Below are 13762 nucleotides of genomic sequence, written 5' to 3' on the forward strand. Positions count from 1 at the left end.
TGTTTCTCGATACTTGGTGACCATGGCAGTGGCAGACCTTCTGGTTATTATCCTGGACGTGATACTGCAGCATATTCCACGGACTTTTCACGAAGAATTTTATGACCTGCGGTACTCCATTCGTGTGTGTAATATTCATGCCGTCCTGAGTTATGCAGCCACTGATTGTTCTGTCTGGTTCACTGTGGCTTTTACTTTTGATCGATTTGTGGTAATTTGCTGTCAGAAGTTGAAAAGTAGATATTGCACTGAGAGAACTGCAGCTGTGGTGCTGGGAACAGTGACTGCCCTCAGTTGTATAAAGAACATTATCTGGTATTTTATGTTAACAGACCGATATACTTTCGCGAGCGTTAGTGCATTTTGTCATTTCAGGGACAACTATCAGAGATCACATTTCTGGATATTGATTCAGTTCCTTCATCATCTTGTGACCCCTGGGGTCCCATTCATTCTGATCCTGCTGCTAAATATTTTCACTGTCAGACACATTATCAGGAGCAGCAGAGCACGGAGACGACTCCGGGTTCAGGGCAGTGGGGAATGTCCCAAAGATCCAGAGTTGGCCAGTCGAAGGAAATCTGTTATTTTAATGTTTGCACTCTCTGCAAATTTCATCCTTTTATGGTCAATATATATGGTGTATTCCATATGGTATAGAATGCTGTATTTTGGAAATGTGATGATTTATCTACACAGATTTGTTGACACATTGGGTTTGATGTTGCAGCTCCTGAGCTGCTGCACAAACACTTTTATTTATGCTGTGACCCAGACCAAGTTCAGGGAGCAGTTGAAAAAAATGTTCATTTGTCCATTTGCTTCAGTTCTTCAGATCAGTAAATAATAATATCTTCAGCCATAAGGGAATCTGGCAACACTGTATTTAATTTCACATCACCAGCCCATCAATGGTCCTGTAGCTATGTCCTAAATCATGTCGTGTGTCCTGCTGCCCTCATTATAATTCACTGTGGGAAAGGAGTGGAACCAGCACAGGTGGCCTTGTAAGTCTGGGCAATAACATTCAATGCAGAGAGATGGAAACTGGTTCCTTCCATTCCAAAAAAGGGAGGGTACAGTATACGCACAGATGCCAGTTGGAAGATTTGTTGGGTGATCCATATGTACTAAGGCTCTCCCTCTTTTGTACACAGAAGAAAATGCCATCAATACTTGTCAAGTTAATACAGGAACTCACTCTCAAACCTTTTATTCTCACTGAACAGCTACCTGCAACTTTCTTTCTGTTCAGAATCTATCTTTACTCTGGTGATATTACTTCTTTTATAGAAAATTAAATTTTCCCATATTCCTTGTATTTCATTTTTTTACACCAGAATCTTTTAAAACTTGCTCAGTGTCATCGAGCTCTCGGAATTCGAGTTAGAAGCAACTGGGACAGAGATTGCTGACTTGCTCTGTCAGTGTTTCTACAGCAGCAGTGCTCACCAGGTCCTTTCAGCACACCTCAGCCTGGCTTTCTCCAGCTTTTCCTTCTGTTTCTCACTGTGTGTTCCCTATTCCCTAAAGCCCCACTTGGCTCTCTCTTGTGATTGCATAAATTTCAGAACTTTCATAACTTTTCATGGATTGAAAGAATCAGTAGTAACTCTTTCAGGAATAAACTGGTTGCTGAGGTGAAAGGGACAAGGAGAAACTGGCATAGAGGAAATTAAAGCAACTTGTTCATTCACCATCCTGGGAAGGACATATTGAAACAACATGAACAAGCTGTTTCTTCGGAAGAGGAGTATGACATTCAGCCTCTGGAACCTGTTCTGTCATTCGATGAGATCATGACTGATCTGTGGCCTCAATCCATCTATCTGCCTTTGGCCATGTTCCGTAATTTTTTTGGTGTTCAAAAATTAGTTTCAGATTTAAAATTAACAACTGATTTCCCACCAACTGCCATATGTGGAAGTGAACACCTCCCACACTGTGGATGTTGAAATGTTTCCAAACATTGCACCTGAACTTCTGGCCCTAATTTTTCAATGATGCCTTTTTGTATTACATCCGAGAGGCTCCTAATGGTTTCAATGTGAACATTGAATTGTATTACAGCAGTGGAATTAGTATTACAGCAGTGGAATGGACGATGGAAGAGGACTTGCCATCTGAGGTAGTTTGGGCTGAGGTTAGAAATAGGAAAGGTGAGGTCACCCTGTTAGGTGTTTTCTACAGGCCTCCTAATAGTCCTAGAGAAGTAGAGGATAATATTGTGAGGATGATTCAGGAAAAGAGTGAAGGTAGCAGGGCGGTTGTTATGGGGGACTTTAACTTCCCAGATATTGACTGGGAGAGCTATAGCTCGAGTTCATTAGATGGGTCGGTGTTTGTCCAATGTGTGCAGGAGGGTTTCCTGACACAATATGTAGACAGGCCAACAAGAGGTGAGGCTATACTGGATTTGGTTCTAGGTAATGAACCAGGCCAGGTGTTAGACTTGGAGGTAGGTGAGCACTTCGGGGACAGTGACCACAACTCGGTGACTTTTACTTTAGTGATGGAGAGGGATAAGTGTGCGCCGCAGGGCAAGAGTTATAGCTGGGGGCAGGGAAATTATGATGCAGTGAGGCATGACTTAGGATGTGTGGATTGGAAAAACAGGCTTCAAGAGAAGAACACTAATGAGATGTGGGGATTGTTCAAGGAGCAGCTACTACGTGTCCTCGATAAGTATGTACCAGTCAGGCATGGTGTAAAGGGCCTTGTGAGGCAGCCGTGGTTTAGTAAGGAATTGGAATCCCTTGTGAAAGGGAAGAGGGCGGCATATGTAAAGATGAGGCGTGAAGGTTCAGTTGGGGCGATAGAGAGTTATAAGGTAGCCAGGAAGGATCTAAAGAGAGAGCTAAGAGAAGCGAGAAGGGGACATGAAAAGTCTTTAGCTGGTAGGATTAGGGAAAACCCAAAGGCTTTCTATAGGTATGTCAGGAATAAAAGGATGACTAGGGTAGGTATCGGTCCAGTCAAGGATAGTAGTGGGAAGTTGTGTGTGGAGGCGGAGGAGATTGGAGAGACACTAAATCAATACTTTTCGTCAGTATTCACTCAGGAACAGGACACTGTTGCTGATGTGAATATGGAGTCACAAATGATTAGAATGGATGGCCTGGAAATATGCAGGGAAGAGGTTCTGGGAATATTGGAGAGGATGAAAATAGATAAGTCTCCTGGGCCTGATGGCATTTACCCTAGGATCCTATGGGAAGCTAGGGAGGAGATAGCAGAGCCATTGGCCTGGATTTTTATGTCGTCATTGTCAACGGGAATAGTACCAGAGGACTGGAGGATAGCGAATGTGGTCCCCTTGTTCAAGAAAGGGAGTAGGGATAGCCCTAGTAACTATAGGCCAGTGAGTCTGACTTCAGTGGTGGGCAAAGTCTTAGAGAGAATGGTAAGGGATAAGATTTATGAACATCTGGATAGGAATAACGTGATCAAGGATAGCCAGCATGGTTTTGTGAAGGGCAGGTCGTGCCTCACAAACCTTATTGAGTTCTTTGAGAAGGTGACTAAGGAAGTGGACGAGGGTAAAGCAGTAGATGTTGTGTATATGGATTTTAGTAAGGCGTTCGATAAGGTTCCCCATGGTAGGCTAATGCTAAAACTACAGAGGTATGGCATTGAGGATACATTAGAGGTTTGGATTAGGAATTGGCTGGCTGGAAGGAGACAGAGGGTAGTAGTTGATGGACTATGTTCATCTTAGAGTGCAGTTACTAGCGGTGTACCACAAGGATCTGTTTTGGGACCATTGCTTTTTGTTATCTTTATAAATGATCTAGAGGAAGGGCTTGAAAGCTGGGTAAGCAAGTTTGCGGATGACACAAAAGTCGGTGGAGTTGTGGATAGTGAGGAAGGAACTGGTAGGTTACAGCGGGATATAGATAAGTTGCAGAGCTGGGCAGAAATGTGGCAAATGGAATTCAATGTAGCTAAGTGTGAAGTCATTCACTTTGGTAGGAGTAACAAGAAGATGGATTACTGGGCTAATGGTAGGCTACTTGGTAGTGTGGATGAGCAGAGGGATCTTGGTGTCCATGTACACAGATCTCTGAAAGTTGCCACCCAGGTAAATAGTGCTGTGAGGAAAGCATATGGTGTACTGGGCTTTATTGGTAGAGGAATTGAGTTCCGGAGTCCTGAGGTCATGTTGCAACTGTATAAGACTCTGGTGCGGCCTCATCTGGAGTATTGTGTGCAGTTTTGGTCGCCATACTATAGGAAGGATGTGGAGGCATTGGAACGAGTGCAGAGGAGGTTTACCAGGATGTTACCTGGAATGGTAGGAAAATCTTATGAGGAAAGGCTGAGGCACTTGGGGCTGTTCTCATTGGAGAAGAGAAAGTTTAGGGGAGATTTGATAGAGGTGTATAAGATGATTAGGGGTTTAGATAGGGTCGACACTGAAAACCTTTTACCGCTAATGGAGTCAGGTATTACTAGGGGACACAGCTTTAAATTAAGGGGTGGTAGGTATAGGACAGATGTTAGGGGTAGATTCTTTACACAGCGGGTTGTGAGTTCATGGAATGCCCTGCCAGTAGCAGTGGTGAACTCTCCTTCTTTATGGTCATTTAAGCGGGCATTGGATAGGCATTTGGAAGTTATTGGGCTAGTGTAGGTTAGGTAGGATTCGGTCGGCGCAACATCGAGGGCCGAAGGGCCTGTACTGCGCTGTATCTTTCTATGTTCTATGTTCTATGTTCTATGAGGTTTATGAACAGGAATAGATTATTTCGCTTCTCATATGTGCAGATCCAACAACATTGAATGGACATCCACCCTGACCAGGGACACTGTGCCCAAGAAAGGACAAGCATAGACAACATGTCACCGAATTCAGAGTTAACACGGTCGTTTCCGTGAATGTGGGGTGGGAGCCACTGGTGGTGGTTTTTGTCTTTGTTGGCACTCTGGGCACTGCCAACCAATGCAGGTATGTCAGTATCCAGTAAAAAGTGAGGTCTGCAGATGTTGGAGATCAGAGCTGAAAACGTGTTGCTGGTTAAAGCGCAGCAGGTCAGGCAGCATCCAAGGAACAGGAAATTCGACGTTTCGGGCAAAAGCCCTTCATCAGGAAAAATTAGAGCCAGACAGTTCAGGTGCAATGTTTGGAAACATTTCAACATCCACAGTGTGGCAGGTGTTCACTTCCACATATGGCAGTTGGTGGGAAGGGCTCATTCCTGATGAGGGAATGTCGAATTTCCTGTTCCTTGGATGCTGCCTGACCTGCTGCGCTTTAACCAGCAACACATTTTCAGCTATGTCAGTATCCAGCCCTGGACACAGGATATGCCTCCTTCCCAGGATATCTCGGAAACCATTGGATGACCCTGGTTGATTTCAGCCTGTATCTGGTGGTGACCTTTGCCTGGGACAGTCAATCTTGCTCCCCAGTATGTCACCCTCTGCAGTGATCTGGTCTGGTGGGAGCACAAAGGTTTCAGCCCGGGTTGTTGGCCCTTCCATTTTCCCCATTCCCACCAGCTGTTTTAGCCTTGCTAGGACAGTGTCTTTCTGTGTCCACCGTTATTCCTCATGGAAAGACGTCCAACACGTATCCTGGAGATGGCTGAAGTTGTAGTCTCAGGGAGGGAGGGAGGATGGAAGGAAGGAACATGTGCAAAATTAGAAAGAAGAAATCAAAGAGAAAAATGACAAAAGGAGAGGTTGCCAGTGAGAGAGAGAAAGTTTGACAGAGAGAGTGAGAGAGGTAGAAAGTGAGTGAGACAGAGCAAGAGAGCGAAGAGGAATTATCAGACAGATTCAAGGACTAGTCAGGGGATGGCACGGAGAAGTTAAGGAGGTGAGATTCATCTGTCCAGATGGCCCCAGGTCTCTCGATGGTCTCTCACACCACTCTCTCCACTTAGGGACATGGCCTTGCTTTAGGAGAGCTGTTCAGGGAGGGAGTGATGTTAAAGGATCAAAACCAGGATTGAGTTTCAAATTCTCACACAGAGATGGACAGAAACACACAGATAGTTCCCCCCTCTGACCCTACACCAACCCCCGACCCCAGCCTCCTGCTCGGTCCACAGAGTGAAAGGGACAATCACTGCCAGAACTTGGCTGGAATACCCCCAGGTCTGTAACTCAAACACCCTCCTAATTTCAAAGGCCCCATCACTTCATGTCTGAATATTCATTCAAAAGGAGTAAACTGAGTCAGTTTGTTTGAGGCATCTCTAATGGCAAACAATATGAATGGGATGCCTTGACCCCAATCATTCAGATAATCCTGCCAGCACGCTGTTAACATGGTCTTCAGGGTCTGAGACCACCTTTCCAAGGCTCCCTGGGATTCAGGACAGTACACACTTGATTTTCAGTGTTGCCTCCCCAGCCTTTCCATGGTTAAAAATCACACAACACCAGGTTATGGTCCAACAGGTTTAATTGGAAGCACTCACTTTTAGAGCTTGCCCCTTCATCAGGTGGTTGTGGAGGACACGATTGTAGGACAGAATTTACAGCAAAAGTTGACAGTGTGATGTAACTGAAACGATACATTGAAAAATACCTTGACTGTTTGTTAAGTCTCTTATCCGATAGAGTGACCATGTTAGTTTCACTTCTTTCAAATGTAAATTGCAAAGTGTTTATTAAAAGTTACATTCTCAAGTGAACGTTAACAATTGGTGCCAGCCCAGATAATGTATTGAAGGTATGCGCCCCCCTGTGTGCTGCTGTCTGTGCCATAATGTTTAGACTGAGGCTTCGACTTACGACTCATTGAACTTCTGCAACTCTCGGACGTATTTAACCAGATCCCCACCAGGCCTTCAGCTCCGATGGGATTGCTCTCTGTCACTACCCTCATCACCTCTCCGACTTTTCACCTCTCCCTCAACCATTTTAAATCAACTTTGCATTTTCAGATCTCCCCTCCGAAGTGCAAATACTCTCTCTTTCTACTTTTCTTCTGCTCGGGTCATCCTTTCCCTTTTCTTTACTCTCTGCCGGAGCTATTCTCCCTTTCAGCTTCTCCTCTGCTGTCAATCATATTTCAAATGGTTTCATTTCCTTTTCATGTTCAAGTCACTTCATTTCCATTTGATCTTTCACCATTTCCCAAGAGGCTGATGGCATTCCTGGCATTTGTAAATGCTGTGGGATTGTCACAAATATTTCTCCTTTTCCAAGCAATCCCAGCTCCATTTTGATTGCAATTCGGGTGGGGAATGTTTCTGGCTGGGTTACTCATCAGAGTGTCAGTGTGGCCTTGTTGGGTCAAATCGCCTGTTTCCACACGGTCGGGGCCCTATGATTCTATGTTTATGCACCAGAGCCAATTCCTTCCAATATAGTCAGAAGCCTGTCTAGGACCACACCCATTCCTATTTGAAAGGTCAATGCAAGGTGTTACATTCCAGTCACGTTCCGATTGGTCAAACCACTCCATCTTCAGCAAAACATACTTCATCTTTACATGAAATCTAAAATATAGACAAAATCACAATAAAAACATTGGCTTAACTGTAACTCTATCAAAATGCTTAACAATAGATACATTAACTACAATAATTAATGCTTCCCATAAGTTCCCATAAACACACCCTTAATAAAAGCAAATTCAGAAAACCAATTATCTCCCACGACAATCTCCAACCCAGGAGATAAAACACCAAGAGAAAACTCAGAGAGAGAGGAGCACGGAGAGATGTACTGCAGCTTCCAAACCCAGCTTCAAGACCCCAGTGACTGCAACTGAAAAGTAAAACTAAACATCTCGGTTCTGTCGGAGCCTGACCCCAACCATTCAGGCTGCTTCTGTTGGTCTCAATTAAAGAAACCCAAGGCCTCACAAGCTGCTCAAAACGTCCCACACAAATTTTCTTCAAATAAAAACCCAGAACAATATACAGCTCTCCAAGCCATAGTATCATTACACCATCCAGTACCGAGCTCCCACCCAGTTTGAGGAGCTTACCATGAGCTCACTGGGGCCGCAGCAGATCACCTCCCTTTCTGTCTTTGAGCAGGGCTCAGCCCCTCACATTGTCACGGTGTGGTTGGGCGGTGCTCAGGCCTTCTTTCTGTTTGACCAGGATCATTCCTCTACTGGCAACATACGGAGTATCCAGCAAAACCTGGAGGTCATGGTTAGAAAGTTCCCCGTCCTCCAAACCGAGGGAAAGGGCTCAGGCGACATATCAGATGGGAACAAGAAACATGTGGAGTGATGGCACTGCACCTTTCATGGAGACTTCTACCTTATCAGAAACCCAGTGATCTACCAGGAGGCTGTCAATGTTTCCTCAATGCTGCCCAAGCTGCTGGGTGAACGGAGAGAGAACACAGTGCCCCCGAGAGGCTGGCTGCACCCTCTGAAGATGCTGGACTCAAAAGGCACTCAGCTTTCCGTGAGGTCAGTAGTGGTCTGGTCACTCAGTGCCAGTGAGTGGTCAATTCAAAGAACAAAGAACAAAGATAATGTACAGCCCAGGAACAGGCCCTTCGGCCCTCCAAGTCTGAACTGATCCAAATGTACTGTCTAAACCTGTTGGTCAATTCCTAAGCATCTGTATCCCTCTGCTCCCCACCTACTCATGCATCTGTCCAGACGCATCTTAAATTAATCTACCGTGCCTGCCTCTACCACCTCTGCTGGCAACGCTTTCTAGATGCCCACCACCCTCTGTGTGAAGTACTTGCTGCATGTATCCCCCTTAAACTTTCTACATCTCAACTTGAAAGAGTGACCTCTCGTTATTGAATCCTTCACCCTGGGAAAAAGCTTATCTCTATCTACCCTGTCTATACCCTTCATGATTTTGTAAACCTCAATCAGGTCCCCATTCAATCTCCTTTTTTCTAATGAAAGCAAACCTACCTTTCCCAACCTTTCTTCATAGCTAGCACCTTCCATACCAGGCAACATCCTCGTAAACCTTCTCTGCACCCTCTCCAAAGCGTCCACAGCCTTTTGGTAATGTGACGACCAGAACTGTATACAGTATTCGAAATGCGGCCGAACCAATTTTAACATGACCTGCCAGCTCTGATACTCAATACCCTGTCCAATGAAGGCAAGCATACTGTATGCCTTCTTGACCACTCTACCCACCTGTGCAGCAACCTTCAGGGCACAATGGACCTGCACTCCCAGACCTCTCTGCCCATCAACCTTTTCCAAGGCTCTTCCGTTCATTTCATAATTTGCTCTAGAATTAGTCTTGTCTAAATGCATCACCTCACATTTGTCTGGATTGAAATCCATCTGCCCCTTTTCCACCCAACTCTCCAGTCTATCTATATCCTCCTGTATTCTCTGACAGTCCCTTATAATTTCTGCTACTCCACCAATCTCTGGGTCATCTGCAAACTTGCTGATCATACCAACACTGCCCTCTTCCAGATCATTTATGTATATCACAAAGAACAGTGGCCCCAGCACTAATCCCTGTGGAACACCACTGGTCACCTTTCTCCATTTCAAGAAACTCCATTCAACTATTACTCTTTGTCTCCTGTTGCTCAATCATTTCTCTATCCACCGAGCTAGAACACCATGTACACCATGTGACTTCACCTTCTCCATTAGTCTATGATGGGGAACCTTATCAAACACCTTACTAAAGTCCATGTATATGACATCAACAGCCCTTCCTTCATCTATCAACTTGATCACTTCCTCGAAGAACTTGATTAAGTTGGTACAGCATGATCTCCCCCCCACAAAACCATGTTGCCTATCACTGATAAGCCCATTATTTTCTAAATAGAAATTGATCCTATCCCTCAGTACACTCTCCAGCAACCTTCCCATTACTGACATCAGGCTCAATGCTCTGTAGTTACCCAAAATATTCCGACTATCCTTCTTGTACAGGGGGACAACATGAGCAACCTTCCAGTCCTCCGGCACCTCACCTGTGTATAAGGATGCTACAAAGATGTCTGTTGGGGCCCCAGCTATTTCCTCTTTTGCCTTCCTCAGCAACCTGGGATAGATCCCATCCAGTCCTGGGGATTTGTCCACCTTAATTACCTCTAGCCTACCCAACACATCTTCCCTACTTATGTCAATGTGATCCAGAGTAATCAAACTTATATCTCTAATCTCAAGATTCATCATATTCCTCTCGTCAGTGAACACTGATGCAAAGTAACCATTCAGAATCTCAACCATTCTCTCAGGTTCAGCACACAGCCTTCCTTCATTATCCTTTAGTGGACCAATCCTTTCTCTAGTTACTCACTTGTTTCTTACATAAGAATAAAATAGAACATAGAACAGGCCCTTCAGCCCACGATGTTGTGCTGACCATTGATCCTCATGTATGCACCCTCAAATTTCTGTGACCGTATGCATGTCCAGCAGTCTCTTAAATGCCCCCAATGACGTTGCTTCCACAACTGCTGCAGGCAATGCATTCCATGCTCTCACAACTCTCTTTGTAAAGAACCCACCTCTGACATCCCCTCTATACTTTCCTCCAACCAGCTTAAACCAATGGCGCCTCGTGTTAGCCATTTCTGCCCTGGGAAATAGTCTCTGGCTATCAACTCTATCTATGCCTCTCATTATTTTGTATACCACATTTTGTCCCCTCTCCTCCTCCTTTTCTACAATGAAAAAAGTCTGATCTCAGTCAAACTCTCTTCATGAGATAAGCCCTCCAGTCCAGGCAGCATCCTGGTAAACCTCCACTGAACCCTTTCCAAAGTATCCACATCTTTCCTATAAGAGGGCGACCAGAACTGGACGCATAATTCTAAGTGCGGTCTAATCAAAGTTTTATAGAGTTGCAACAAGATCTCACGACTCTTAAACTCAATCCCCTTTTAATGAAAGCCAAAACACCATATGCTTTCTTGATAACCTTGTCCACTTGGGTGGCCATTTTAAGGGATCTATGTACCTGCACAACAAGATCCCTCTGTTCTTCCACATTGCTAAGTATCCTATGCTTAATTCTGTACTCAGATTTCAATTCGACCTTCCAAAATGCATCACCTTGCATTTATCCAGGTTGAACTCCATCTGCCACCTCTCAGCCCATCTCTGCATCCTGTCAATGTCCCGCTGCAGCCTACAACAGCCCTCTGTACTGTCAACAACACCTCCAGCCTTTGTGTCATCTGCAAACTTGCTGATCCATCCTTCAATCCCCTCATCCAACTCATGCTTTGGGATTCTCCTTAATTCTGCTCACTAAAGCTATTTCATAACCCCTTTTAGTCTGCTTGATTCCATGTTTAAGACTTGTCCTAATCTTCCGATATTCGTCCAGGGCCTGTTCTCTACTTAGCTGCCTCGACCTTATGTATGCTTGCCTTTTCCTCTTGGCTAGTCTTACAATTACTCCTGTCATCCATGGTTCACAAATCTTGCCCTTCCTATCCTTTGCCTTCAACAGGACATGTCTATCCTGCAGTATCTTTAACCTATCTTTGAAAGCCTCCCACATCTCAAATGTGGATTTACCTTCAAATAGCTGTGTCCAATTCACATTTCTGAGTTCCTGCCTAATTTTGATATAATTTGCCTTCGCCCAGTTTAGTATTCTTTCCTTAGGACCATTCTCATCCTTATCTATGAGTATTCTAAAACTTACAGGATTGTGGTCACTGTTCCCAAAGAAATCCTCCACCACAACTTATCACACCTGTCCTGGCTCATTCCCCAGTATCAGGTCCAATATGGCCCCTTCCCTCATCAGATTATTGACATACTGCTCTAGAAAACTCTCCTGAACACTTCTTACAAATTCTACCCCATGCAGACATCTGACACTAAGCGTATCCCAGTCAATGTTGGGAAAATTAAAACCTCCCATCACCACCTCTACATCTTTCCATAATCTGGTTACCTATTTGTTCTTCTACCTCACCCTCACTGTTGGGAGGCCTGTAATACAGCCCCAACAATGTAACTGTACCCTTCTTATTTCTCAGCTCCACCCATAATGCCTCACTCTCCAAGTCCTCCATAGTGCCCTCCTTTAGCACAGCTGTGATATCATCCCTGACCAGCAACGTCACTCCACCCCCGCTTTTACTTCCCTCCCTGTCCTGTCTGAAGCGTCTATATCCTGGAACATTTAGTTGCCAATCATCATGCCCTTCCTTCAACCAAGTCTCTGTGATTGCAATAACGTCATACTCCCAGGCACCAATCCAAGCCCGAAGTCCATCTGCCTTACACACTATGCTCCTTGCATTAAAGCAGATGCATTTCAGGCCACCAGTTATTTTGGGCTCATCTGCTCCCTGCCTATTCTACCATTATCAATGCTATCTTCATGATTCTTACAGTCTCCAGTCACCATCTCACTGACTACTTATTTTCTCTTCTGGTTCCCAGCCCCCTGTCATATTAGTTTAAAACCTGCCCAACAGCAGTAGCAAAAACTCCCCCAAGGACATTGGTTCCAGTCTGGTTCCGATGTAGACCATCCCTTTTGTAATAGTCCCACCTTCCCCAGAACCGGTCCCAATGTCCAACAAATCTGAACCCCTCCCTCCTACAGCATCTCTCAAGCCACGTGTTCATCCTGCCTATTGCTTCATTTCTACGCTGGCTAGCACATGGCACTGGTAGTAATCCCGAGATCACTACCTTTGAGGTCCTCCTCTTTAACTTCTCTCCTAGCTCCCTGAATTCTTCTTTCAGGACCTCATCTTGTTTTCTACTTCTATCGTTGGTGCCTATATGTACCAAGAAACTGGTTGTTCACCCTCCCCTTTTAGAATGCTCTGCAGCCGATCGGTGACATCCCTGACCCGAGTATCTAGGAAGCAAATACCATCCGGGAGTCCCGTTTTCAGCCACAGAACCGCCTATCTACTCCCCTCACAATAGAATCCCCTATGACTATGGCCCTACTAGCCGTTTTCCCACCCTTCTGAACAGCAGTTCCCACCATGGTGCCATGATCTTGACAACTACTGCCCTCCCCTGGTGAGCCATCTCCCCCAACAGTATCCAAAACGGTATACCTGTTTTGGAGGGAGATGACCACAGGGGACACCTGCACTGCCTTCCTACTCTTTTTTTCTGCCTTTTGGTCACCCATTCACTGTCTCCCTCAGCAATTCTAACCTGCGGTGTGACCAGTTCACTAAACGTGCTATCCACGACCTCCTCAGCATCGCAGATGCTCCACAGTGAGTCCATCCACAGCTCCAGAGCCGTCATGTGGTCAAACAAGAGCTGCAGCTGGACATACTTCTTGCAAGTGTAAGAGGCAGGAACGTCAGCTACGTCCCTGAGCTCCCACATCAAACAAGGGGTACATGCCACGGGTCTGAGGTCCCCTGCCAGGGTAAGCTCAGCTTTATATCAGCTAACTAACACCAAACAATGCACTTAAAGATAGGAAAAGAAAGAAAAAGCAAAAATAAAAGCCTTACCTTAGAGAGTCTTTTTCTTCTGGTTAGAGGAGAGGGGTGCGGAAGGGAGATACTACACGTGCAGTATCTCAGGATTAGCCGCTGCACAAATATATACTCAGTCTTTACCTTCCCGGCCCTCTCCTAGTCTCCACGTCATCTCCGCTGTATCTCCCGCTGCTCCTGAACAGGAAAAAGTGGGAAAACTTACCCTTCCTGGCAGCCCTCGCTTCTCTCCACTCTCTCTCCTCACTGCTCTGAAAAAAAGCCACTGACACCTCCAGCCACCTGGACTACACCTCGGCCCACCCTGCCTCTTCTAAAAATGCTATCCCTCATTCCCAATTCCTCCGTCGTATCTGCTCCCAGGAACACCAGTTCCACCACAAAACCCACCAGATGACCT

The sequence above is a fragment of the Hemiscyllium ocellatum genome, chromosome 38 (assembly GCF_020745735.1).
Source record: "Hemiscyllium ocellatum isolate sHemOce1 chromosome 38, sHemOce1.pat.X.cur, whole genome shotgun sequence".
NCBI lineage: Eukaryota > Metazoa > Chordata > Chondrichthyes > Orectolobiformes > Hemiscylliidae > Hemiscyllium > Hemiscyllium ocellatum.